Raw genomic sequence first — 27,893 nt, 5'->3', positions numbered from 1 at the left:
GGAGGCATATGCATATATACCTAAGATGTTTATATGGGAAGTTATGGGAGGAAAATGAAATAATTACTAATTAATAATTACTATTAATAAGGTTTCAAATGATCCCCTTTTTTCCCCTTGCCTGGGTGTCCTTCCATCATGTCCAAGTCTTAGATCAGTTTCTAGATCTAGGCTCAACAAAATTCCCTCCCCTGGACCCCCAAGCCTTCCCAGATAGACACCTTCCTCTTCCATATGTCCATGGCACCTAGTTTGAAATGTTCTTACCTCATGCATCATGGTCTGCCTTGTGTTAGACCCTTTAAGCTTTTGTGTCTCATTAAGATATTGAACTCGGCTGCGTGCGGTGGCTCACGCCTATAATCCCAGCACTTTGGGAGGCCTAGGTGGGCGGATCACCTGAGGTCAGCCTGACCAACATGGTGAAACCCCATCTCTACTAAAAATACAAAATTGACCGGGCATGGTGGCGCATGCCTGTAATCCCAGCTGCTCGAGAGGCTGAGGCAGGAGAATCACTTGAACCTGGGAGCCGGAGGTTGCAGTGAGCTGTGATCGTGCCATTGCACTCCAGCCTGGGCAACAGAGTGAGACTCGATCTCAAAAAAAAAAAAAAAAAAAAAATGATATTGAACTCCAAGGAGCAGAAGTTGTTTCTGACATATAGCCAATGGTCTTTATCCAGCTAAAATTCACCCGTAGTGCTTTTTAAAAATGACAACCCTTGGGCACCATCCTAGACCAAAAGGATTAAGACACAACTGTATTACTTTTGAAAGCTTCCTGGATGGTTCCTAAAAGCAGCCTAGGTTGAGAGCCATTGTTGATGGATGTTTAAGCATTGTGGGCTATGCCATAATTTGATGCAACACCAAATGCAAACTGATCAGGATGTATTTTTGCCATGCTGCAACGTACCATGTAACTTAGGAAGTTTTGTGGTTTTGGCGTTTTTGGTTAGGGAGGGTACTATTTAATACAGCTGACTTGAATAAATAGGAAACTAGTTCCCAGGGGACTTTACAAAAGGTAAGCCTTTGTGTGACTAGCACCTGGGGGGTTTCATCGATGGCAAGGCTATGGTAGTTTTACCACCTGAATTCTCTTACCTCCTCCCCACTGTGGCGTTGACCCTAGACCAGAGGCCTCCAAAACATGGCGAGGCATCAAAACCACCTGAGGAGGTGATTCAGCAGGTTTGGGATGAGGCTTCAAAATCTGTTTTTCACCAGGGTTCCAGGTGATTCCAGTGGAAAAACTGATAGTTAGGAGAGCCGCTGCTTTACAGCTGTGTGGAATTGAAAATGACGTGGGTCTTGGATCATAAGCAGCAGGGTGTTTTTCTTTTCCTAGATTGTCTTCCTTAACCCCAAATTATGTAATTACATACATATTTTCTCTAGAACTTTTTTGTATTTTTAAATTTTAGCTCCTTATGTCACCCGAAATTTACTTTTCTGGTGTGAGGGGTATTTTTTCCAAATGGATGGTTAGTGGTCTTAAAAATAATTTATTCACTGGTGCATTCTTTGTCTTGTTGTGAAGTGCCACCTTTATCTTATGTTAAATTCATATCTATCATATGTTTCTAGCCTCTTCTGTTTCCTTGATCTTTTTCTTTATTCCGAAACCGGTTGCTAGTACCACATTGTATAATTACACTAGTTTTGGAATATGTTTTAATTTTTATTTTTGGCAAGACTTTACTAAATTCCTTTTTAAGTGAGTTCTTGGCAATTTATACTCATTTACTCTTCCAGATAAAATTTAGGATCAATGTGTCAAAGTTCCAAAACAAAATCTCTTTGGAACTTTGGTTGGAGTAGCATGAACCCTCTAGAGCAGCAGTCCCCAACCTTTTTGGCACCAGGGACCGGTTTCGTGGAAGACAGCTTTTCTGCAGCCTGGGGTGTGGAGTGGGGATGGTTTTGGGAGAAAACTGTTCCACCTCAGATAATCGGTATTAGATTCTCATAAGAAGCGCGCAGCCTGGATCCTGCGTATGTTCGGTTCACAATGGGCTTTGCGCTTCTATGGGAATCTAGTGCTGCTTTGATCTTACAGGAGGCGGAGCTCAGGCGGTAATGCTTGCTCACCAGCCGCTCACCTGCTGCTGTGCAGCCCGGTTCCTGACAGGCCACTGCCGGCACAGGTCCATGGCCCCGGGGTTGGGAACCCGAGCTCTAGAGCACTTTGAGAAGGTGAACGTCTTTGTAACTGATGCCTTATACCCACAGACATGGTGTCCTTCCCCATCAGCTCTTCTTTCAGGGGCCTCCATTCATCTTTATGCTTTTCTTTACACAATTCTTTCACTTTTTTTTTTTTCTTTTTGGGAGACAAGGTCTCGCTCTGTCACCCAGGCTGGAATGCAGTGGCATGATCAGGGCTCACTGCAACCTCCACCTCCTGGGATCAATCAATCCTTCCATCTCAGCCTCCTGAGTAGCTGGAACTACAGCTGTGTGCCTTCATGCCCAGCTAATTTTATTTATTTATTTTGTAGAGATAAGGTTTTGCCATGTTACCCAGGCTGGTCTTGAACTCCTGGGCTCCAGTGATCCTCCAAAAGTGCTGGGATTACAGGCATGAGACACCATGCCCAGCCATCTTCCCCATTTCTTAAGTTTATTACTGGCATTTTATAAGCCTTGTTACTGATTTGAATGGGATATTTCCTAAAACATTGTCTTTTGAAAATATTAATAATTTTATCCATAGTTCTTATAATTTAATGGATATCATGTCATAACCCATAGAATTACAAGAATCTCCCTCACCTGAATATAGAGGGATTGTAGCATTTTGAGGCATTCCATTTTTTACTCTTGCTTCAAAAACATGAGACAAAACAAAACAGGTTCTCCTCAAGTGTCCCAGTGCACTCTTCTTCATTAATAGAGTGGCCTGGGCTATGGGGCCGTCATTCGTAGGCTCTTTGGCAGGGTTGCAGAAGGAGCTGAGTCTGGGCTGAATGTGATCCATGGTGGGACACAGCCTGCAGTTCGTGTTTCTGAATAGGTCCCTGGTCGGGGGCTGGATGTTCAGTGATGCACCTCGTCATCCTGAGGTCAAGAAAGCACAAGTGGAAGAAGGGGAAAGATGTGTTAATTCTGCCTAGATGAATGAGGGATTCAGAAGTGGGAGCCAGACCTTTGCTTATAATCTCAGAAGGAAAAAATGTTGATTCCAGGAATCAAATAATTCTAAGAACCAATTATATAAAAAGTGTTTTGCAAACTATAAAGTGATATTTACATGCATTCGGAAGTACTACCTCCATGTGTTTTAGCTGCATTTGAAAGTCTTTTAGAAAGAAAGCAATGCAACTGCTGAATAAAACCTCATCCCTCTACCCCAGAATTGTTGTCACAGCTTTAAGGAAGTTTTATGTGAAAGCAGAGGAAAGTAACAGTAACTCTTTAATCCAGACATGGGTCTAAACCATGGATAACTCACAGAAGGCCTTAGAGACTCTGAGAATTGGTAAATATTCTGTATATCCTTAGCACCCACAGGCTAAATACCCCTCCATTCCCTGAGTCAGGGCATGCCAGCTGTTAACAATGTTCTATTCCTGGTACCTCTCTCTTTGCATTTCCCTGTCTTTCCTCAATCATCTTGTATCACAGGAAGTATAAAAGTAGTTAGGCAGTTCTATTTTTTGACAGCAGATGAAAAGCCAAAGTTAAAGGTAAATGCTTAACCCATTGGCTTCTAATAAGCTGGTAAAGCTGGGCAATATAGTAAGACCCCTATTTCTAAAAACATTTTTTTAATTAGCTGAGTGTGGTGGCACATGTGCCTGTAGTCCCAGCTAATCAGGAGGCAGAGGCAGGAGAATCCCTTAAGCACAGGATTTTGAGGCTACCCAAGAGAAAGCTGAGGCTCAGAGAGGGTAATGTGTGGTAAGAGTTAAACCCTCAGTCCTGGTACCTTTGCTTTTTTATGCTGTATTTCTTCTGCAATATTCTGCACTTTGCTTAGGTTTTTTTTTTTTCTCTCTCTAATTTAAATACTTCAACTGCCTTTCTGATCTGTTAGCCATTCTGTGTACCGTTATCTGATTGCTTTTGGAAAACAGTTTCCAGTGGGCTCAATGTGTTTAATCTGCTGTGGCTTCTGAAGTCCCTCATCTTCAGCGAGAAGTGGCTCTTCTGTCTACCCGATTGGTCAAGGCTCTTTCTTTCTTGATGTTTTTTCTTCATAAAAAGTTAGGCATTTAAAATTTTTTCTGTTTGTCTTTCTAAATAAAGTACTTCAAGTTATTTTGAAAGCTCTGGTCATATCCTATCAATATGCAAACAGATGAGTTGATTTTTAAAAAATGATATGCTGGTTTGAGTTCTTGGTCTTTTAGTACCTATTGATTCTAGTGCCTATTGACTGGCTAATGGCTGCTTGTATTTATTGAATCTAAATATTATGCTCTTTGATTGGTGGTGCCCTGGCAGCACTCCCTGTGGGCCTGTGGGGTGGAGAACACGGGAAGAGATACCTGCTTGGGGAAAGGTGGGAGGTAAGAGTGGGAAGGACTTTGGTGGTTTTGGTGCCAGCTTAGCCACAGCAGAATAAAGTACTCAGTAGATCTCTAACGTTTCTGACTCCAGACCCTGGTTCCCTGATAGCATCTCTGGACCTACCTGGGCCCAGGGCTGTCCTGAAGGAAAGGACACAAGCCTAGCTGGCTTCACTACTTGATGATTGTAGAGCCCTAGGGCCTTGAGGGAACATAGGCCAGATAATTACACAGGCCTTGGGCAAGACCCAGTGTTGTGCTGGCTTCAGGTCAGACCTGCAGTCCCCAGTGGTGGTGGCCATAGGGGTGCTTTTGTCACCCTTCCCCTAGCTCCACACATCTCAGCACAGAGAGTGAAACTCTGTTTGGGAAAAAGTAAAGGAAAAGAACAAGAGTCTCTGCCTGGTAATCCAGAGAGTTCTTTTGGATCTTACACAAGACCACCAAGGCAGTACCTCTACGAGTCCGCAAGAACTACAGTGTTACTGGGCTTGGGGTACCCCATAATGCAGATACAGCTGTGGTGTCCACAAACTTAGATCATAACAACCAAGTCCCTTTGAATACTTGGAAAGCCTTCCCAAGAAGGGTGGGTACAAACAGCTCCAGATTGTGAAGCCTACAATAAATTCTTAACTCTTCAGTGCCTAGACACCCATGAATATCCACAAGCATCAAAACCATCTGGGAAAACATGGCCTTACCAAATGAAATAAATTGACCAGGGGTCAATCCCAGAGAGACAGAGATATGGGACCTTTCAGAAAGAGAGCTCAAAATAGCTGTTTTGAGGAAACTCAAATTCAAGGTAACACAGAGGAGGAACTCAGAATATTATCAGATAAATTTAACAAAGAAATTGAAGTAAGTTAAGAGAATCAGGCAGAAATTCTCGAGCTGCTGAATGCAATTGACATACTGAAGAATGCATCAGAGTCTGTTAGTAGCAGAACTGATCAAGCAGAAGAAAGAATTAGTGAGCTTGAAGACAGACTATTTGAAAATACACAGTCAGAGGAGACAAAAGAAAAAAGAATAAAAAAGAATGAAGCCCACCTACAAGATCTAGAAAATAGCTTCAGAAGGGCAAATCCAATAATTATTGGCCTTAAAGGAGGTAGAGAGAGAGAGATAATGGTGGAAAGTTTATTCAAAGGGATAATAAGATAACTTCCCAAACAAAAGATATCAAAGTTTAAGTACAAGAAGGTTATAGAACACCAAGCAGATTTAACTAAAAGGAAATTACCTCAAGGCATGTAATAACAAAACTCCCAAAGGTCAAGGATAAAGAAGGATCCTAAAAGCAGCAACAGAAAATAAACAAAATAACATATGATGGAGCTCCAACATGTCTGGCAGCAGACTTTTCAGTGGAAACTGTACAGGCCAGGAGAGAGTGGCATAAAGTGCTGAAGCATTAAAAAAAAAAAAAAAAAAGAGTTCACTCTAGAATGGTATATCTGGCAAAAATACCCTCCAAACATGAAGGAAAAATAAAGACCTTCCCAGACAAACAAAAGCTGAGGGATTTATCAACCCCAGGCCTATCCTACAAGAAATGCTAAAGGGAGTTCTTCAATCTGAAAGAAAAGGATGTTAACAAGCAATGAGAAATCATCTGAAGGTACAAAACTCACTGGTAATAGTAAGTACACAGAAAAACACAGAATATTATAACAGTATAATCGTAGTGTGTAAACTATACATATCTCAAATAGAAAGATGAAAGGATGAACCCATCAAAAATAATAACTTTTCAAGGCATAGACAGTACAGTAAGATAAATAGAAACAACAAAAAGTTAAAAAGTGGGGAGACAAAATTATAGAGTTTTTATTGGTTGTCTTTTTGCATTTTGTTTATGCAATCGATGTTAAGTTGTGATCAGTTTAAAATAATGGGTTATAAGATGTTATTTGCAAGCCTCATGGTAACCTCAAATCTAAAAACATACAACAGGTACACAGAAAATAAAAAGGAAGAATTTAAAATGTGCCAACTGAGAAAATCACCTTAAAGGAAGATAGGAAAGAAGGACAGAAGGAAGAGAAGACCATAAAACAACCAGACAACAAATAACAAAATGGCAGGAGTAAGGCCTCACTTATCAGTAATAACATTGAATGTAAATAGACTAAACTCTCCAATCAAAAGACATAGAATAGCTGAATGGATAAAAAGCAAGACCCAAGGATCTGTTGCCTACAAGCAACACACTTCACCAAATCAAATGAAAATGGATTAATGACCTAAATCTAAGACTTCAAACTATGAAACTACTAAAAGAAAACATTGGGAAGACTCCAGGACATTGGTCTAAGCAAAGATTTTTTGGACAAATGGGATCACATCAAGTTAAAAAGCTTCCTTCCACACAGCAAAAGAAAAAATCAACAAAATGAAGAGACAACCCACAGAATGGGAGAAAATATTTGCAAACTTTCCATCTCACAAGGGTTTAATCACCAGAATACAGAAGGAACTCAAATAACTCTGTAGGAAAAAATCTAATCTGATTTTAAAATGGGCAAAAGATATCAACAGACATTTCTCAAAAGAAGACATACAAATGGCAAACAGGTGTATGAAAAGGTGCTCAACACCACTGAAAATCAGAGACATGCCAATGAAAACTACAATGAGGTATCATCTCACCCAAGTAAAAATGGCTTTTATCCAGAAGACGGGCAATAATGAATGCTGGCAAGGATGTGAAGAAAAGGGGAAAAGGGAACTCTCATACACCGTTGGTGGAAATATAAATCAGTATAGCCACTATGGAGAACAGAAGGGCGGTTCCTTAAAAACTAAAAACAGAGCTAGCTACCTTATGATCCAGCAATTCCATTGGTAGGTGTATACCTTAAAGAAAGGAAATAAGCATATGGAAGAGATATCTGCACTCCCATGTTTATCCTAGCACTATTCACAATAGCAAATATTTGGAATCAACCTAAGTGTCCATCAAATGATGAATGAAATCATTCATCACATAAAGAAGATGTGGTGCAGATACACAACAGAGTACTAATCAGCAATAAAAAAGAATGAAACCCTGTCATTTGTCATTTGCAAGAATATGAATGGAACTGGAGGTCATTATGTTAAGTGAAATAAGCTAGGCACAGAAAGACAAATTTCATATTTTCTCACTTATTTGTGGGAGCTAAAAATTAAAAGTATTGAACTCATAGAGATAGGGAATAGAATGATGGTTACCAGAGGCTGGGAAGGAGAATTGGGGAGACAGGGGTTATGGTTAATGGGTACAAAGAAATAGTTAGAAATAATAGAAAGAATGAATAAGAGCTACCATTTGCATGCTCACAGCAATACGTGTACTAAAATTGGAATGACACAGAGAAGATTAGCGTGGCTCCTGCGCAAGGATGTCATGCAAATTCATGAAGTGTATTTTAAATTTTATTGAAAAAAAAATCTAGTATTTGCTAGCACAACAGAGCGACTATAGTCAATAATAATTTGTGCATTTAAAAATAACTAAAAGAGTATTACTGGATTTTTTGAAACACAAAGGATAAATCCCTGAGGGTGTGGATACCCCATTTTCGATCATGTGATCATTACACATTGCATGCCTGTATCAAAATATCCATATACACCTACTTATATATGCACGAAAATTAAAAATTAAAATGAATTTTATGTTCTTTGAAGATTTTTCTTTTTTTCTTTTTTTTTTTTTTTTGAGATGGAGTCTCACTCTGTCCCAGGCTGGAGTGCTGTGGCGGGATCTCAGCTCACTGCAGCCTCTGCCTCCCGTGTTCAAGCTTTTCTACCTCAGCCTCCCGAGTAGCTGGGATTACAGGTGCGTGCCACCACGCCCAGCTAATTTTTGTATTTTTAGTAGAGATGGGGTTTCACCACGTTGGCCAGGCTGGTCTTGAACTGCTGACCTCGTGATCCTCCCGCCTCAGCCTCCCAAAGTGCTGGGATTACAGGCATGAGTCACCATGCCCGGCTGAAGATTTTTCTTAAATCCTTCCTGATTTTATTCCTGAATAAAAACCAAATATTATAAAGTTAGTTTTACTTTTGACATTAAATGTCCAAGCAAATTAGAAATAAAAAATAGCAAGAGGAGTAATGAACTTAGAAACGGCAGTTATTTGCAAAGGCAATTGTAAACATGTCATTTGATATTACTGTTATTTGATACTACACATGGTAAAAACACAGTGAGTGACGTCATAGAAAACCAACTCAAGTATTACTTTTTCCTGACAATTTTCCTCCTCCTTCCAATAGTCCATAGAAATTAGACTGTCTAGAGAAAGTAAAACAAGAACACAGCACATTACGGAAATAGAACCTCAAAAAAAAAAACAAGGTTAATGTGAAAAGTTTGCCTTATTTAATTTAACGATCAGGCTGGGTTTAAAAAATTGCTATTTTTTTTGAGACAAGGTGTCGCTTGTCATCCCGGCTGGAGTTCAGTGGCACGATCATGGCTCACTGCAGCCTCGATCTCCTGGGTTCAAGCGATCCTCATGCTTCTCTATTATAGGTTGCACACCACCATGCCCAGCCAATTTAAAAAATATTTTGTAGAGGTCAGATGCAGTGGCTCATGCCTGTAATCCCAGCACTTTGGGAGGCCGAGACAGGCAGATCACCTGAGGTCAGGAGTTTGAGACTAGCCTGGCCAACATGGCAAAACTCTGTCTCTACTAAAAATACAACAACAAAATTAGCCGGATGTGGTAGCGGACACCTGTAATCCCAGCTCCTAGGGAGGCTGAGACAGGAGAATCGCTTGAACCCAGAAGGCAGAGGTTGCAGTAAGCCGGGATTGTGCCACCGCACTCCAGGCTAGGCGACAGAGCAAGACTCTGTCCAAAAAAAAAAAAAATATGTATATATATATATAAAAAATTTTGTAGAGAAGGTATCTCGCTATATTGTCTAGGCTGGTCTTTAACTCCTGGGCTCAAGCAGTCTTCAGGCCTTGGCCGCAAAACTGCTGGGATTACAGGCTGGAGCCACCATACATGGACTGAATTTTTAAAATTCTCAGTAGGGAGACCTTTTAATTGGAAGTTGACTAGGAACGAGAAGGAAACTGGGTGACTGAACAACCCTGTTAGGAGAGAAACACAGATGAATCAACATGAAGAATGTCTGGGATGGGAGCCTAACATGCCCAGAGCTGCCCTTTTGTGTCTCTTGGGAGGGGCTGTGTTCTGGATGAAGGCGGTCAACAGGAGGCTGGACTACTGTGAATATCGGGGTAGTGAAGTTGAGAAATACCAATTCTACAGTATGGAGTCAGTTAGGTCAAAGGTTTTGTACGTCAAATAACCAGGCTATCTTACATTTCTGTCTGCATTTGGAAACCAGAAGGTCAGTCAAATATTTGGTTAGAAAGCCAGGGACAGGAAAACATCTCTTGTTACACATAAAATCTGTATCCAAGCACTATGTATCATTCCACACCATCCATTAGAACCAGTGGAGAGGAAGGCTCTGAAAGGTTTCTGTCTATTGAGGGTTGATAAAATGGAAGAGTTTAGTACCCATTATTACTACTTCAAGATGAATAAAATGTGTCATTGACATTTTTTTTTTTTTCTTTTTTTGAGACAGAGTCTTGCTCTGTCACCCAGGCTGGAATGCAGTGGCACAATCTTGGCTCACTGCAACCTCTGTATCCCAGGTTCAAGCAATTCTCATGACTCAGCCTCCCTAGTAGCAGGGATTACAGGCATGTGCCACCATGCCTGGCTAATTTTTGTATTTTTAATAGAGATGAGGTCTCGCCATGTTGGCCAGGCTGGTTTTGAACTCCTGGCCTCAGGTGATCCACCTGCCTCGGCCTCCAAAAATGCTGGGATTACAGGCATGAGCCACAGCGCCCAGCCTGATGTTTTATTTATAGGGTGCACTCTTCATTGTTTAAATGTCTATTTTTAGATGTTGATAGACCTTTGTAGGTAGTTTCACCCCTGTCTTTGGTTCTCTTGCACTGTTTGCCCCATATCATTCTAAATTTTTACCCAAATGGGTTTTCAAGGACCTTGCTCCTCCTGCCTGTGGGAAGTGGTTACAGGTTAGCAATAGTTGAAACCCCCCTACTGTTTTTCCCAGCTTAGCAGGGTGGGTGGACACCAGCCCCAATACTCCTGAGAGCCCATAGAGACAGTCCTGGCTCAGCACTGAGGACATCTTGCAGGCAGGGTTGGCTGAGTGTTTTATGGAGCGAGCTTAAGAGGAGATGTTCTAAAACCAGAGAGGAAACATTTTGCTCTGTTCTCTACAATTCAGCAGATGATATCCCTTCATGGATTTATAATAAACACAGTCCTCTCACTGACCAAGGTTGAAAAACTCAGAAAGTTTGCTCAGCACAGATCTGGGAGTCAGGAATGTACTATGTGCTTTGGAAGACATTTCAACTCCTCTTTCAAGCAAAAAAAAAAAAAAAAAAAAAAAGGTCAATACTGATCTAGTTTATATAGCTATTATAAAAAATTATATTAACGAAAATAGAAATTCAGTTGTAAGTAGAGACAGCTACCAAATTCCTAAGCAATCTATTCATTTTTGTGTTTTTTTTAGACTTGAACACTTTTTCTTGCCCTGCCTCACAATGCAGTTGTCAATATAGGGCCACTTTAGTTACACCTATTATCTGACTCTGCAAAGACCACAAAGCTTATTTCCTTTAGAAGGATTTTGTTTGATTAATTTACACTCTTCGCTGACATTTCTCAGTTGAGTAGGAGGAAAAAAGGGAGTTTAATTTAACCATATTAGCCACATCATGGACAGGGAAATGTATGGAGGATGTTTAAGTGATTTGCCTTATTGAGTAAAGATATATCTAAGCTTAGATTTTACTTTGTCCTTTAAGAACTCTGTGAGCGAGATTTTTTTTTTCTTTTTTGAGATGGAGTCTTGCTATGTTGCCCAGGCTGGAGTGCAGTGGCACGATCCCAGCTCACTGCAACCTCCACCTCCTGAGTTCAAGCGATTCTCCTGCCTCAGCCTCCCGAGTAGCTGGGATTACAGGAGCAAACCATCACGCCCGGCTAGTTTTTTGTACTTTTAGTAGAGACGGGGTTTCTCCATGTTGGTCAGGCTGGTTTTGAACTCTTGACCTCAAGTGATTTGCCCGCCTTGGCTGCCCAAAGTGCTGGGATTACAGGCGTGAGCCACTGTGCCCAGCCGAGCGAAATATTTTTGACTATAGTAGTCTGAATGTTCTTTTAAGTTTCGTAATGTAGGCTAAAGCTCTATTTTCTGCCAAATGCGAAATTGTAGAACAGAATAAAACCATGTGCTTTATATTATACGAATTATATCTGATGAATGTTCATGTTTAGAAAAATCACAATCAAGCTCAGCAGTTGTAGATATGGATAACACAACCCCATTCCTAAGCAGAGCAGGTTTCATCATAATTGCCTGCCTTATGTTTTGTTTTCATACCTGTAGTAAACTTAGGAAACTTAAAAATTATTCAATAGAAATTTAGAGTGTGGAGCCCTGGTTTGAGTCCTGGCTCTTGTCATCTTAATCAGTTCCCTCCATTTTTACATCTGTAAAATGGAAATATTCATAATAATAAAACACCTCCATAAGAATCAAATGAAATAAAGTAGAAGTGCTTTGTAAAAGATAAACAATTCAATAACTGTACAATTCAGTAACTGCAAGGAGGTATTATATAAGCATAGATTTTTTTTAAAACTAGGGGTTGTCAACCCAAATGTCCATCAATGATAGACAGGATAAAGAAAACGTGGCACATATACACCGTGGAATACTATGCAGCCATAAAAAGGATGAATTCATGTCCTTTGCAGGGACATGGATGAAGCTGGAAACCATCATTCTCAGCAAACCAGCATAGGAGCAGAAAACCAAACACTGCATGTTCTCACTGACAAGTGGGAGCTGAACAATGAGAACACATGGACACAGGGAGGGGAACATCACACACTGGGGCCTGTCAGGGGGTGGGGGGCTAGGGGAGGGGTAGGAAAAATATCTGATGTAGATGACGGGTTGATGGATGCAGCAAACCACCATGACATGTGTATACCTATGTAACAAACCTGCACGTTCTGCAAATGTATCCCAGAACTTAAAGTATAATTAAAAAACAAAACAAAACAAAAGAAGACCAGGGGTGTACTGTGTGAATTACTGGAGGTATCAGAGAATTCTCAGATGATCCAACACATGTCCAAAATTCAAGTACTATTAAAAACACATAATTTTAAAAATAAAAGATACTTATGAAAGCCTGACTGCTAGATTTAAAGGGACATAAATAAACCTTATTTACCTTATTTATGTATGTCCCTTTGAAGCTAGGGTTTTTTCTTTTCTTTTTTTTGAGACAGCGTTTCACTCCCATCACGGAGACTGGAGTGCAGTGGCATGATCTCGGCTCACTGCAACCTCCATCTCCTGGGCTCAAGCAATTCTCCTGCCTCAGCCTCTGAGTAGCTGCAACTACAGGGCCACGCCATCGCACCCAGCTAATTTTTGTATTTTTTTTAGACATGGCGTTTTGGCATGTTGTCCAGGCTGGTCTCAAACTCCTAGCCTCAAGTGATCTGCCTGCCTCAGCCTCCCAAAATGTTGGGATTACAGGCCTGAGCTACTGCACTCGGCCTAGTTTTTTTTTAATCCCAGAAAAAGTTTCAAGATTTTTTTTTTTTTTTTTTGCTTTTGTGTTAATATTTTGGGTGTAGTGGGAGAGGGGGTAGCACACTTGAGTTGCTGCAGGACTTGTTTTTTTGTGTGACCAGAGAGAGCCCACAGCACACAGCCGGGTTCTCATTGGAAAGGCATCAGAACAAGTGTGTGCAGACAGCACCGCTTATAGTCCGTGACACTCATTCCTCCGCATGAATCAGGGCCACACATGGCTTCAGATGATACAGGTTCTTTCCTGACATCTCAAGGGGAGTCATTTGAACGCGTCCGTGTCTCTCCCACTACCTCTCAAAATGCCGGCCTAAGTTAATTGGTAAATAAATGCTCAGGCTGCTTAGCAGTGGCCTATCTCTGAGGCATGAGGTCTAATATAGTTTAAATGTAAGTCCATCGTGGCCTCCAAGTAGCTAGGAAAACAGGTGGGGGACTTCAAAGAGATCTGAGAGCAAGCCTGGCCAGGTCTCTTGTACTTTTCCAGCCCTGGCTTATGTGTGGGACAATGGTGAAAAGCAGCCCTTGAGGTAGAACCAAGTGGGTTTTTTTTTTATTCATATTCGGCACAGATTTATTGATGCAAAAAACATGCTCTCCTGATGTGGCCACAGAATCATCACTTGCTTCTTTCAAAATCCCTAAAATCTTGCATTCTGTGGTATTTGGCAGATTACATCTCATACTGTAGCAGCCTGTGCTTGCCAGCTGAAGTGTCTGAAAGTAGCTTGGAGTCGTTTTCACACTCTTTGATGCTAGTCCACCTTTTACTACACACCAAGGATAGTACATATATCCACCAAGTGGTGCCAAATCTTGTTCTTTATTCTTCTTAAATTTGAACATCAAAATTGCACTTTAATAATAAAAATATAAAGCCATGAGCTATGCAAATAATGAATAAAGATTATTCTGAGTAGGCTTAGATGCCACAAGAATGCCCTTGTTTTTCTCTTTCACGGTTTGACCCAGTGTGGTGTGAATGTTCTCTTTGAGACAATCTTTGTGTTAAGTCTTTACGCTAATAAATGTGTTAGAACTTCTTCAAGGATATTCTTAGCAAGGAGGAGTTGGTGGATGTGTTTTTTGCAAATAAGCTTCCTTTGTCTGCTTGGCAATTCTCTATGAGGTTTCTGAAAGTGTGACCTGTACGTGAGACATCTAAGTGGACGGAGCAAAATGAGGGAGACATATATGCCAGTCTGATAAGTAAATCATTCTTGTAGTCAGTGTGGAAGAGTTGGCAAATTTCTCTCTGATTTCCTTCTGTTTTTGACCCTGCCAGGCTGAACCCAAAGACCCAGCATTGTGACTGGAAGGGCCTGCAAAAGAAAGCCCTTGCCAAGTGATCTCTGTATAATCGTCTTTCAGAGACTTAATAAGCTTTGGAGAATATTTGGATGAAGTTGGCAGTTTTATTGATACCATCTGATTCTACTTTGGTCCTGTAGCAGTTTCTGCCACTTTGTCACCAGTGGGGGGAATATGCTGTTACCATAATGGAAAAGGAGGACATTTGGTAGCATTTTTCTGTGTTTATGTCAGGAGTCGTCTAAAATGGTCGTTTTTTTTTTAAGAAAAACAACGTATGCGTACAAAGTAGGTGTATATATTTATGGGGTACATGCAATATTTTGATACAGTCCTACAATGCATAATAATCACATCAGGATAAATGGGGTATCCATCACCTTAAGCCTTTATAATTTCTTTGTGTTACAAACATTCCAATTATACTTTTAGTTATTTTTACTTATTTATTTATTTTGAGACAGGGTCTCATTTGGTTGCCCAGGCTGGAGTGCAGTGATGCAATAATCATGGTTCACTGCAGCCTTGACCTCCTGGGCTCAGGTGACCCTCCTGCTTCAGCTTCCTGAGTCGCTGGAACTACAGGCGTGTGCCACCATGCCAGGCTAATTTTTAAATTTTTTGTACAGATGGAGTGTCACTATGTTGCCCAGCCGGGTCTCAAGCGATCCTTCCACTTTGGTCTCCCAAAGCATTGCTATTACGGGTGTGAGTCATTGTGCCCCACTGACAATAGGTTCTTCATATTTCTTTTATATCCACTGCCACAAAACTGAGTGCAATTGGTCTATTCAGTCAGGAAGTCGCTTACCTTTCATGTGCTTCCCTATTACCTGGGCATATTTCCAGGGGGTTTCAGAGGAAGAAGTAGCTCTTTCCTATGAGGATATATGCTGGTTCTGAAGTGTTTACTTAGATGCATAGTGGAAGCTCAAAAAATATTTACTGAACTCACTCTTGTGGTTTAGCTTTCAACTATAAACATAGGAATAAAGGGAGAAAAAAGCAAGAAAAACTAGAGGCTGAAAGCCAGGCAGGAAGAGAATGGATCTAGAAAGAAGTAGGAAGTCCATTTGCTCAGAGGAAGGATACCCACTCACCAATGGGAAATAGGTCCAGTGTTGTGTGGTAGGGTTGTGGGTGGTAGTAGTAATTTCACAATGGGTGTGGGAGGTTGGTGAGTAGATGGACTAGATTCAAAAGTAGATACCTCGCTCTCACCTATAGCCTAGCAGTTTGGGAGGCCGAGACAGGAGGATCACTTGAGCCCAGAAGTTTGAGATTAGCCTGGCCAACATGGCAAAACCCCATCTCTACAAAAAATACAAAAATTACCCAGGCGCGGTGGTGGAGTGCCTGTAATCCCAGCTACTCCGGGGGTTGCTGTGGTGGAGGATCACTTGAGCCTGGGAGTTCAAGGCTGCAGCCAGCCAAGATTGCACCACTGCACTCCAGCCTGGGTAACAGAGCGAGGCCCTGTCTCCAAAAAAGAAAAAGAAAAAGAAAGAAAGTAGATAGTGATGAAGCTGGATAGTTAAAACAGAAACTTGAAAAGCAAGATGTGGAACTGGGATATAGGATTTCAGAGTTTAAAAGAAATGTGACATTTCTTAGTGGATTGTCCTTCAGTTGTGTTTACTAAGCAACTGTCAGCTAGTGAGATTACTGTGTATGGCCAATCCAGATAAATAAGACGATCAAGTCTTTATGAAAAGGAAAGAAAAATTTGGAATGCACATCTCTGTCCAGCTCAATTCCTCACTCCTTTTTAAGATGGAGAGCTGTTAGGTTTGTCTACACAGTAGGAAACACCTGATTAAATAACAGCATGGAGCCAATCTTGACAAAGAAATTGGCTGCATCCAATAGAATCCCAGGGCCGGTCGTGGTGGCTCATGCCTGTAATCCCAACACTTTGGGCGGCCGAGGTGGGAGGATCACTTGAGCTTTGGTCTCAGGGCTTTGAGACCAGCCTGGACAGCATAGTGAGACCTCGTCTCTAAAAAATTAAATTAAAAAAAAAACAGAGCGCCAGCAAAGTCAATTCCTGAACTCTCTTCTGTTCAGTAGTAGCATAAATGCCTGATCTAAGTGATGGGGAAAGTTAATGTGGCTGTAGCATCAGACACATCACTGACAGTCCTGCTGTGGATTTATAGCACAGGGGACACTACATCTAGAAACACCTGTCTGTGGACTGCTGCTGCTGTCAGGTTAGTAATCTGTGTATTCTAATGAGAATGGACTTGACCTCCCTAGTGTCAGCCACATAATGGAAATCCTAGATCAGCATGCTTACTTCTTCCCATCTAATTGCAAGTTGTAATTTGTAAATAATGGGTTTACTTTTTAATTTTGAGAAGGTAAATGTGTTGCTGTACAAAAGCCCAGGATTCCTTCCCGTTAAATCGGCAGCATTCTTGGACACAGTAAATCCTATCACACACTTTTGTCTCACAAAAGAAGTAGCGGCAGTTAGAAGACTTTGAATTCTCCCTTACCCGTGACTTTGAGCAAGTGATTTAACTTCTCAGACAACACAGTTCCTCATCTGCAAAATGGAAATAATGTCTACATTATCTGTTTCTACTCACAGAGTTGTTTTAGGACACAAATTGGTAAAGGAAGGAAAAGCTAAGTTACTGCAACATGGTAGGATACTTTTGCTTTTAAATTTAATTTATACGCATCCCAATTTTTATCTAGAACCTAGATTTCAGGCTAAAGAAGGGAGCCGTTGGGCTTCATTCCACTTGTATTAGCCTCACGTTACCCTTACTTTGAAATTAGTCTTTGTTTCCTTGCATCTCTTTTGAATATCACCCTTGCCCTGCAATAATAAAAGAGAGCTGCATGCAGTGAAATCAAACCATGAAATTATAGAATTGTAGAGCCAGAACTAGCTACATATAAACAGAAAAGAAAATTTGATTGAAACATTAATAATTTTCATCAAGGTGAAAATGACTGACAGGTATTACTTTAACAGAGTTATTTATACTTTTTAAAGATGTGCTATTGACCTGTTAACCTAATGAAATTTCGATGGTGGAAGGGATATAAGTTGTTGAAAATTTGGGATTCATTTCTTTCCATCTTAGTATTTTTGGAGTGGTAGAGTGCTGTGTCTACATACCTTGGTAATAAGAAACAATTTGGGGCTGGTGTTGATAATCAAGTTGATTGCGATCTCTAGGAGAGGAGAGTCTATCTCATCTTTTTCTTGCCGTTTGTATATATTGTTCTACCTCTCCCATCTCATCTGAAATATGGGGCAGTTTCTTGGTTCTCAGTTGTTTCTTTTCTGATATGTTGCTGACCTCTGATTTCTCATGTCAGTGCTCTTCCCTTAGTTCAAAGATGTTTCCCCAGTTGTAGATGGGGGTTGGAAAAGGAAGGTGCTTGTGATTTAAAAGCCCTGTCACTTACTGTGTCCATAATATAGTGAGTCCACCTGTGGACTGAGCAAGGCTGCTGTCACATCTTTCCAGGTTTTCCTCATTGATCCTACATCGGGTTAGCAAAATTCTTCTGTAAAAGGCTAGATAGTAAATATTTTAGGCTTTGTGGACCATACAGTCTCTGTCACAGCTACTCAACTCTGCCATTGTAGCATGAAATCAAGTGGCTGTCTTCTAATAAAACTTGGTTTACAAAAACAATCAGACTGGGCGTGGTGGCTCACACCTGTAATCTCAGCACTGTGGGAGGACGACACAGGAGGATTGCTTGAGCCCAGGAGTTCGAGAGCAGCATGGGCAACGTAGGGAGACTCCATCTCCGCAGATTTTTAAAAAGTTAGCTGGGCGTGATGGTGCATGCCTGTGGTCCCAGCTACCTGCAGGGGCTGAGGCAGGAGGATCGTCTGAGGTTGGGAGGTCAAAGTTGCAGTGAGCCATGATGGCACCACTGCACTTCAGCCTAGGTGACAGAGCAAGACTCGGTCTCAAAAAACCAACACAAATAAATAAAAATAAAAAATAATCATTGAGCCAGATTTGGCTCACGGGCTATAGTTTGCTGACTCCTGTTCTACATGATTTTCATAAAGGGGGGACAGGTGCACTTATAATATTAAATGGAATGGAGGGTGGTATCGTAAATACCCTCAAGTTGAATCAAGGATAGCTTTTTAAAGCAGTTTGCTTAGAAATTTACCTACAAAAGACTATTATTACAGTACCTCCCTGTGCCATGTACCTATAGATTGACTTAGGCAAAAACCTGACAACAGACCTTGGGAATATTTGGGGATATTTACTTTCTTCAAGTAATTGAGTTGTACGTACTTTGCCTGCCACTTTTTACATTGCATTGCCAATTTAAGTTAGCATCACCGACCTAATGTCAGCAATGTTCCACTCTTAAAGCTGGAAACTGGATTCGAGGGTGAGCAAGGAAGGTTGAGGAGAGGGAAGTTTACCTTAAATGATCCTTGAAGTCAACATTAGGTACCTTGAGAATCCCTTGCTGCTTGATTTTAAGATCTTCAATTACAGCACTTTGATTCTTAACCTTAAAAAAATTCTCCTTCAGCCATTTCAAGCCATGTGGAATATCTATTACTGCTTAGGAATTTGCTGTGGTTTTTCATTGACCGTGGCCCCAGACTCTGGAATATGTATTAATTTATCTGGGCAGAGAATACAGAAATCCACATGCAGAATAAAGTGAACTTTATGCTGAAGCAGAATATTGAAGCTGGGAATGATTAATTCTTAAAAAATAAAGCATCGGCGTTAATAAATATTGAATTCTAAGAAGGTATTTTGCAGTTTGCTTCTTAAAGTACTGAGATAATCTGACTGGGTTCCCATTTAAAAGAGAGAAGTTTTTTCCTTCCATGAACAATATTCGTTTACAGTCATTGGTAAATTATTAATCTGCATTCCAGTGTTTCATGTTTGAAATACCAGTCCGCCCTGTCCATGGGGATTTGATCTCACGCTGTAATCAGCAAAGGGTTCTGGGAAGTGAGAATAGCTGTGGTTTGCTCTTTTAAAGACCTTAGGAGAGAATCAAAAAGTGGTGGTTATTCAGGAAGTTGGCCTGTCCAGCGTTTGACGGCTGGCAGTTTTCATATGGAGTCATATGAGACCATGAACTTGGAAGGCACACTAGACTGTGGGAAAGTTTGGGTGGGCTGCTCACCACCCTGTGATTTTTCAGAGGTCCTAGAATGTTCTTTAGAGTATTCCTGCAGCTTTTGAATGGATGTCAAATCTCTTTTGGTTTGGGGCTACCCAAAATGTTTACATTCTGAGTCTTTGGTCCATTTTCCTCCAACAATGCACATTTAGGATTGCTATTGGGTACCTAATGAACTGGATTGATGATAAGATTCTCAGGATCTCTGGCCCCAGCACGACACCACTTTCTAGCTATGGCACGTTAGGTAAGTCCTTTAACCACTCTGACTCTCACACTGAATATAGGTTAGAACAGTATCTACGTCATAGTGTTGCTTGAGGATTAAGAGGAATAATTCATGGGACTTGGCATGAGTCTCTACTAGATTGTAAGCTCCATGGAGGAGCTGTCTTCCCAGTGCCTCCAGCAGTGTCTGGCATATAGTGAGGAGCTCAACACACATTTGTTAAATTAACAGTAAGCATTCAGTCAATGTTAATTGTTACTGTTGTCATGAATAATATTCTCATTATTACTTACGTTACCCATTTTGAGTCCTCCGTACCTTCTGTTGATAACAGTCATCTTCGTGAAGCAGCTATGGTGTCATTGATAGGATGCTGGGTTCAAATTCTAACCCTGTCCTGATTAGCTGTGGGCAAAGTTTCTTAACCTCTCTGAACTAGTTTCCTTGTCTGTAAATTGTGATGATAATGCCCTCCCACAGAGTCTAAGAGGGTAACACACCCCTGCCTTAGTTTTCTCAAACGTATGGGTAGAAGTAGCCCTGGGACCTACTCACTTACCAGTGTCTTAGATTTTTCACATGCCCTAAATGCTTAACTCTATAGGCCTTGCATGCTCCACACCAGAGTCTTCTACAGATTGCCCAATATATTGAGGGCTGGTGAGGTCCCCTCCACACAGAACAGCTATGTGTAGCAGGTTGATCAAAACATCTGTATTCTGATCAGGGTCATCTCTGCACAGCTGGAGTTGTGTATGTCCTTTAAGTTTCTATAACTGGTCATTATAAAATACTAAGTATAGTAATACTAATTTATGTCTCATGAAATGAAGAGATACCAACAACACAACTGGGGTTTCATAGAGGTTGTAAAAATGAACTTTTTGGCCCCTCTCCCAGTACCAAGCGTGTATTGGGAGAGGGGCCAGAAACGTCTGGTCAATTTGCCACCCCAACGAAGGTGGGTTCCTTTTCAGAAGTCTTGAAGGTTTGAGCCTGGCAATGGATCAAGTTCTCTTTCCTCCTGCAGAATCTCTCTTCTGGTCCACACTCTGGGAGGTAGACGGGACTAAGCAGAAGGCCACTTCCCCAGTGCAAGAAAATGTACTACTCCACTCCCACATTCTACCTTTGGTTTGAGCAAAGGCCACATTTTGCAAGCCCGTTTGCTGCCCAGTTAATCTCCCAGGGTGAACTTTCTCTCACCCTCTGCTGACACCTCTGCCACCCAGCCCCATCTCCTTTGAGAGGGGGAACCCCCCCACCATGGAGCTTTGTGTTTTCCTCCACTTCCTCCTTTTAGCAGGGTAAGCCTCCACACTTCTGCCCAGGCTGTTGGGCCCACCATCTCCTCTTTTAACACAGCTTCCGAAGTGCTGGGGATGGAGAGGGTGTCAATGTGGCAAACATTCCTTTGCCCACTGATGAGAAGTTTCAGCCTTTCCCAAGACATGTCTGGAAATGGCAGTCCACCCTGGCCTTTCCTTAACTTCACTCCATCCCTCAGCCCCTCCATGTACAAGTTGTCAGCACATCTTGTTATTTCTGCTTATAAAAATACATCGAATCTGACAGCTTTGCCCCACTCTATAGCTGCCCTCCTAATTCAGCGAGCTGAAGAGGCAATTCTCGGTCAGGATGATTTAGGATATTCCTAACTGGTCTCTCTGCCATCACACTACACCCTCCTGCACTGTCCACTTAACAGTGATGTTTAAAAAGTAAATAAATGGCTGGGCGTGCTGGCTCATACCTGCAATCCCAATACTTTTGGAGGCAGAGGAAGGAGAATTGCTTAAGGCCAGGAGTTTGAGACAAGCCTGGGAAACATAGGGAGATCCCATGTCTATAAATAATAATAATAATAAAAATAGCCAGACGTGGTCATGCACACTTGTGGTCCCAGCTACTCAGGAGGCTGAAGTGAGAGGATTGCTTGAGCCTGGGAGGTCGAGGCTGGCACTGCACTCCAGCCTGGGAGATAGAGTGAGACCCCATCTCTAAAAAAAAAAAAAAAAAAAAGAAAAATGTACAAAGTGCCTTTTAAAAAGCAGGTATATGGAGATGTAAGCAGGCATCAAGGCTAGCAGTGCCCAGCGGTGAGCCACGGCTGCACTGGTGTGTCCATGGGAATAGAAAGCAAAGTCTTGGGTCCACACAAGGTGGGGGATTACACGGGAGACTCCTACATGGAGGTGTGCACTCTGTGGAAGAGTCAAGTGAGAAAACGCCTTACCCATAAAGGGAGATGGTATCATTACCTCTTCAGTTCTCTTTCCCTACTGCGACCCCACCCGAAAAGCCCCACCTAGGTTCCAGTTCCTCTGGGTGCAGGTGCCTGATTGCCTGAAGCCTGGTGCTCAGGATTGTCCTACATTCTCCCCACTGTTCCCTGAGTGGTTCCCTGACTTGCTGTTTTATAAAACCTTTTTACATACAGTAGAGTCGGGGGCAGGTCTTGGTCACTCAGCCCGTAAGAGGTAGACTCTGAACAGGTTGCTTTCGAGTTGTTTTTCCAGTGTCCTTTTTACCATAGTGACAAAGGGAAGAATTTATGTAGGAATACATCATCTTTAATTAAAGCATAGCTATAAATTATGCAAGTAGCAGTACATATTTTAACACAAAAGCAAGGTTCATAGACAAAAATAGAATGGTAAAATCATGAAAATGTAAATCTATTGGTTAGGAGACATTTAGGCTCAAAATAATAATTAAAAAATCAACAGTTATCATGTGTCGATACGACATTGAAAAACATCTTGTGATTTTAAATTGAAAAATGGGTTCAGACTGACCACCCAAATAATCCTTTTTTTGAGATGGAGTCTTGCTCTGTCGCCAGGCTGGAGTGCAGTGGCGCAGTCTCGGCTCACTGCAGCCTCCACCTCCCAGGTTCAAGCAATTCCTGTGCCTCAGCCTCCTGAGTAGCTGGGATTATAGGCATGCACCACCACACCTGGCTAATTTTTTTTGTATTTTAGTACAGATGGGGTTTCACCATGTTGGCCAGGATGGTCTCGATCTCCTGACCTCGTCTTCTGCCTGCCTCGGCCTCCCAAAGTGCTGGAATTACAGGCGTGAGCCACCGTGCCCGTCCCACCCAATTCTACTATGCGCTTTTCCAGAGAAGTGTGAATTATTTGTGTCTTCAGGGAAATACATAGCTGTCTGGGTTTTTTTTTTTTTTTTCTGTTTTGTTTTTCCTTTAAGCATCTGATAATACAAATGTACTCAAATGGAAGAGGAACTGAACCTTTGAGTTTAATGAGAGTTTTGGTGTTTAAAGAATTCAGGATCATGAAGAACGTGTGGTGACTTCCCTCTTCCTATTCCCATTACTTTAAATGTTGTAGCTGTTGCTTTTTGTGCTTTGGGAAGATTCTTGATGCCTCCACGTTCTGATTCACTGGACAGCCCTGATTATAGGCCATGGGGGTTAGAGCTGGAAGGGTCTGTGGGAGTCAATCCATGTCCCGCATTTGACAGGTCAGACACTGAAAAACAGATATTGAGAGCTCAAGGACTTGCATGGGCTGACATTGGGCACTACAGATGCCATGGAAATGGACACCTGCTCCTGTGCTCACCAAGCACAGCAGTATTCCCCCAGCCTGGGCCAGTGGATGGAGGAATTAATGGTTTAATCTTAACTAATTTAATTTTAAAAAGATAATGAAGAAATGCTAAATTAATTTTTAAAAATCTTAGTATTCCTTCATGGAAAAAAGCTAACAAAATGATTGGACATGTATACATTTTAGTGTTTATTGTTTAAAAGATGTGTTATTGGATTGCACTATCAAACTCCATAAAATCTGGAGTTGAAATAAATAATCTCAACCTGTGGTGCAGATAGGTGCTGGTCAGCTGATGTCATAGCCTACTGACTGGGACTCACTGTGCACGAATTTAAGTCCTTTAGTCAAGCTGTGATCACTTCCACGAAATCCCTGGTTATGTCATTTGGAGATCTTTTATCCCCTAACTAAAAAGGACAATTGGCCGGGCACTGTGGCTCACACCTGTAATCACAGCACTTTGGGAGGCCAAGGTAGGTGGATCAACGAGTTCAAGAGATGGAGACCATCCTGGCCAACATGGTGAAACCCTCTCTCTACTAAAAATACAACAGTTAGCTGGGCATGGTGACGGGCGCCTGTAGTCACAGCTCCTTGGAAGGGCTGAGGCAGGAGAATCGCTTGAACCCAGGAGGTGGAGGTTGCAGTGAGCTGAGATTGTGCCACTGCACTCCAGCCTGGCGATAGAGCGAGATTCTGTCTCAGAAATAAAAAAAAAAGAAAAGGAAAATTGAATTCATTTAAATTGTTAAACCCTACTGAAGGGAAGATAGTTCTTCAGTCAAAAGGCTTTTTTTTTTTTTTCTAAAAAGCCTTAGAGTGCTAAAACTAAAAACAAATCCAGCTATTACTTGAAGTTTTGTAAATGGGAAATGTACTTGTAGTTGAGACTATCTGGATTTTTCTTTATGTCTTAATTACTCCCTGATAGAAGCAAGGCCTTTAGGAGTCTTTTAATGTCTTTAGGACATAAGGCTCAATTTTACTCCTCAGGTCCCCTCAGTCTGAAAGAAGCAGGTGCAGCACTTGAGCATTCATCCAACCAATAATTCTCAGGCTCTGCTGTATGCTGCCCTCTGTGTGGGGGGCTTGGGATGGGGATAAATACGGCGAGACACAGCTCTTTCTCTGACCTGGGTTTCAGGGAGAAGAATGTCACCTTGAACTTGAGGAGCTCTATCTGGCAGCATCTCTGAGGTGTGCTTCTTCTCTACCTTTTCCTGCCCTTGAACCAACCCAGATAGTCTAGCATCCCCGCTGCTCCCCAGAACATGCCCAACTCCAAAGACAGCCTGATTTTTTTCTTTTAAAACCCAGACCCAGAAGCAGGTCATTTCGGGGTGGTTTAGCACAAGGCTCTCCACAGACTTGTGTTGCTCATAGGCGAGGGGTGGCCCCCTTTCCGATAGTGTCATTGATTTTCTTTTGGATATTCTCCCTTTTTTTAAAATTTGAAAACATAGTCTCTCTTAACGGATGTGACTGATGCTTGCACTTTTGGATGCTTGCAGACCTAGGACACTGCAGAATAGAATTAATTGGAGTCTGGGTTTTCTAACAGTTGAGATGTCATTCACTGCCTCACTGCCCACACGGATATATGTACTTGTCTCACGTTCTGTCGGCTGAGCCTTCTTTTCTTACTTATGATTTGTGGCTAAAGTGGGTCCTGTTCTTGAGAACTGAGGGCACAAGGGAGGATCCCTCACTTTGCCCAGATTAGATCTTGAACCTCAGCTCTCTCGAGGATTCCGTTTTTTTGTTTTTTGTTTTTCCTGCCTTTGGTGGCTTTCTCACCGTGGAGCTGGAGAAGTCACTGTGGGCTCATGAAGGGTCTTTGCTGCTTCAAACTCAGAACACACATCCCGCAAGCTCTAGTAATAATATAAGGTGACAGCCCCCCAGGGGCTCTTATGGGCAGCCAGACCCCTCTCTGGCTGCACCCTTTGTCCCAAGCCTGCTATTTTCCCTTAACTTCCAGGTCCTCCTCCCCTCCAGTGTGCTGGGGCCCTGTAGCACACAGCAACATCAGTGCAGTCATCAGACAAATGCACACAGCCGTTCTCCAAATCACCCTTAATTTTTTTTTTTTCTTTTTTGAGGCGGAGTCTCATTCTGTCACCCAGGCTGGAGTGCAGTGGTGCGATCTCGGCTTCTTGTAAGCTCCACCTCCCGGGGTCATGCCATTCTCCTGCCTCAGCCTCCTGAGTAGCTGGGACTGCAGGCGCCCGCCACCGTGCCTGGCTATTTTTTTTGTGTGTATTTTTAGTAGAGACAGGGTTTCACCATGTTAACCAGGATGGTCTCGATCTCCTGACCTTGCGATCTCCCACCTCGGCCTCCCAAAGTGCTAGGATTACAGGTGTGAGCCACTGTGCCTGGCCCATATCACCCTTAATTTTAAATCTGAATATCAATTCCCTTGTTGAAATTGTTTATGTTTCATGTTCAGAAATTACCATATTTCATCAAAACCATTGGTTTAGTTTGGTTTTAGGAACAGATATTTCTTTTCTGTCAATCTTATTTCCATTTTTGGTTGCCATTGATTTTTCAAAAGGCACCTTTTTTTTTTTTTTTGTGATGGGGTCTTGCTCTGTCGCCCAGGCTGGAGTGCAGTGGTGCGATCTTGGCTCACTGCAAGCTCTGCCTCCTGGGTTCACACCATTCTCCTGCCTCAGCCTCCTGAGTAGCTGGGACTACAGGTGCCCACCACCATACCAGGCTATTTTTTTTTTTTTGTATTTTTAGTAGAGATGGAGTTTCACCGTGTTAGCCAGGATGGTCTTGATCTCCTGACCTCGTGATCCGCCCACCTCGTCCTCCCAAAGTGCTGGAATTATAGGCGTAAGCCACCGTGCCCGGCCAGAAAGCACCATTTCTTATATACCTTTAAAAAAGAAAAATACTGTTATCTAAATTAAGACATGTCTTCTGTTGTAAGACATATTCTGGTTTAAGATATGTTAAATGGAAAAAAAACAAACAAACTCAAAACCCATGTACCTTTTTCTTTTTCCCAATGTGCTTTTTAGAATCAATACAATCTGTGTCAGGACTCTATTAGATTTCACTTTCCCTCTGACAGAGCCACTTATGCTTTTAAAATAGCCAGGTAAGCAGGACAATTTCCTTTCAGCCCATCGCTGGCTCTTATGGCTTCCTTCTTACACATGCTAGGTAAGCACTTTGAACTTGAAAAACACTTGACTAAACACTCATATGATCTGGATTGTTTAACCACAAAAGATTTGGTCTTCTCTAGTGAAAAATGCTGTGGGTTTCTTTTTTACCTTTAATTTTACTTTTCAAGTTAAAAAATAGCTTTTAAGGTCAAAATTTTCAGAGCAATTTGTAAGTATAGATACAGTTTCATGGTGACAGTTTCTTATGTTGAAAAGGTGACACAAAACACATTATCTTTTACTTTAGATTCAAGGGGTACATGTGCAGATTTGTTACTTGGGTATATTGCGTGATGCTGAGGTTTGGGGTACTGTCATCCAGGTACTGAGCATAATACCCAATAGTTAGTTTTTCTTTTCTTTCTTTTTTTTTTTTTTTTTATTTTTGAGACAGAGTCTTACTCTGTTGCCCAGGCTGGAGTGCAGTGGTGTGATCTCGGCTCAACCTCCCAGGCTCAAGAGATTCTCCCAGGTCAGCCTCCCACATAGCCTTCTGGCAAATTTTTGTATTTTTTGTAGAGATGGGGTATAACTAGTTTTTCAATTCTTACCCACCTCCCTCCCTCCTGCCTCTAGTAGTCCCCATGTCTATTGGTGCCATCTTTATGTCCATGAGTACCCAATGTTTAGCTCCCACTTTTAAGTGAGAACATAGGGTATTTGAATTTCTGTTCCTGCATTAATTTGCTTATGATAATAGCCCCCAGTTTCATCCATGTTGCTTCAAAGGACATGATTTCGCTCTTCTTTATGGCTGCATAGTACTCCATGGTATATATGTACCACATTTCCTTTATCCAATTCACTGTTGATGGGCACCTAGGTTGATTCCATGTCTTTGCTATTGTGAATAGTGCTGTGGTAAACATACAAGTACATGTGTCGTTTTGGTAGAACAATTTATTTTCTTTTTGATGTATACCCAGTAATGGGATTGCTGAGTTGAATGATAGTTCTGTTTTAGGTTCTTTGAGAAATCTCCCAGCTGCTTTCCACAGTGACTGAACTAACTTACACTCCCACCTACAGTGTGTAATTGTTCTCTTTTCTCCTCAGCCTTACCACCATCTGTTGTTTTTTGACTTTCTAATAACCATTCTGACTGGTGTGAGATTGTATCTCATTGTGGTTTTGATTTGCATTTCTATGATAATTAGTGATGTTGAGCATTTTTTCATTTTTTTAACAGTTTGTACGTCTTGTTTGGAGAAGTATCTGTTCATGTCTTTTGGCCA

General features: G+C 41.6%; 1 protein-coding gene and 1 non-coding gene across 3 annotated transcripts in view; both read left to right on the top strand.

Moving 5' to 3' along the window:
* MYO1E (myosin IE) overlaps positions 1-27,893 on the top strand; it is a 237,249-nt gene that overhangs the window by 24,911 nt on the left and 184,445 nt on the right. The window lies entirely within an intron of this gene.
* On the top strand, positions 7,841-7,946 carry LOC112437398 (U6 spliceosomal RNA). The gene has a single exon (XR_003026017.1). It is a non-coding gene; the product is annotated as a U6 spliceosomal RNA (small nuclear RNA).

The sequence above is a fragment of the Pan paniscus genome, chromosome 16 (genome assembly GCF_029289425.2).
Source record: "Pan paniscus chromosome 16, NHGRI_mPanPan1-v2.0_pri, whole genome shotgun sequence".
NCBI lineage: Eukaryota > Metazoa > Chordata > Mammalia > Primates > Hominidae > Pan > Pan paniscus.
This window is presented reverse-complemented; position numbering and strand designations above follow the sequence as displayed.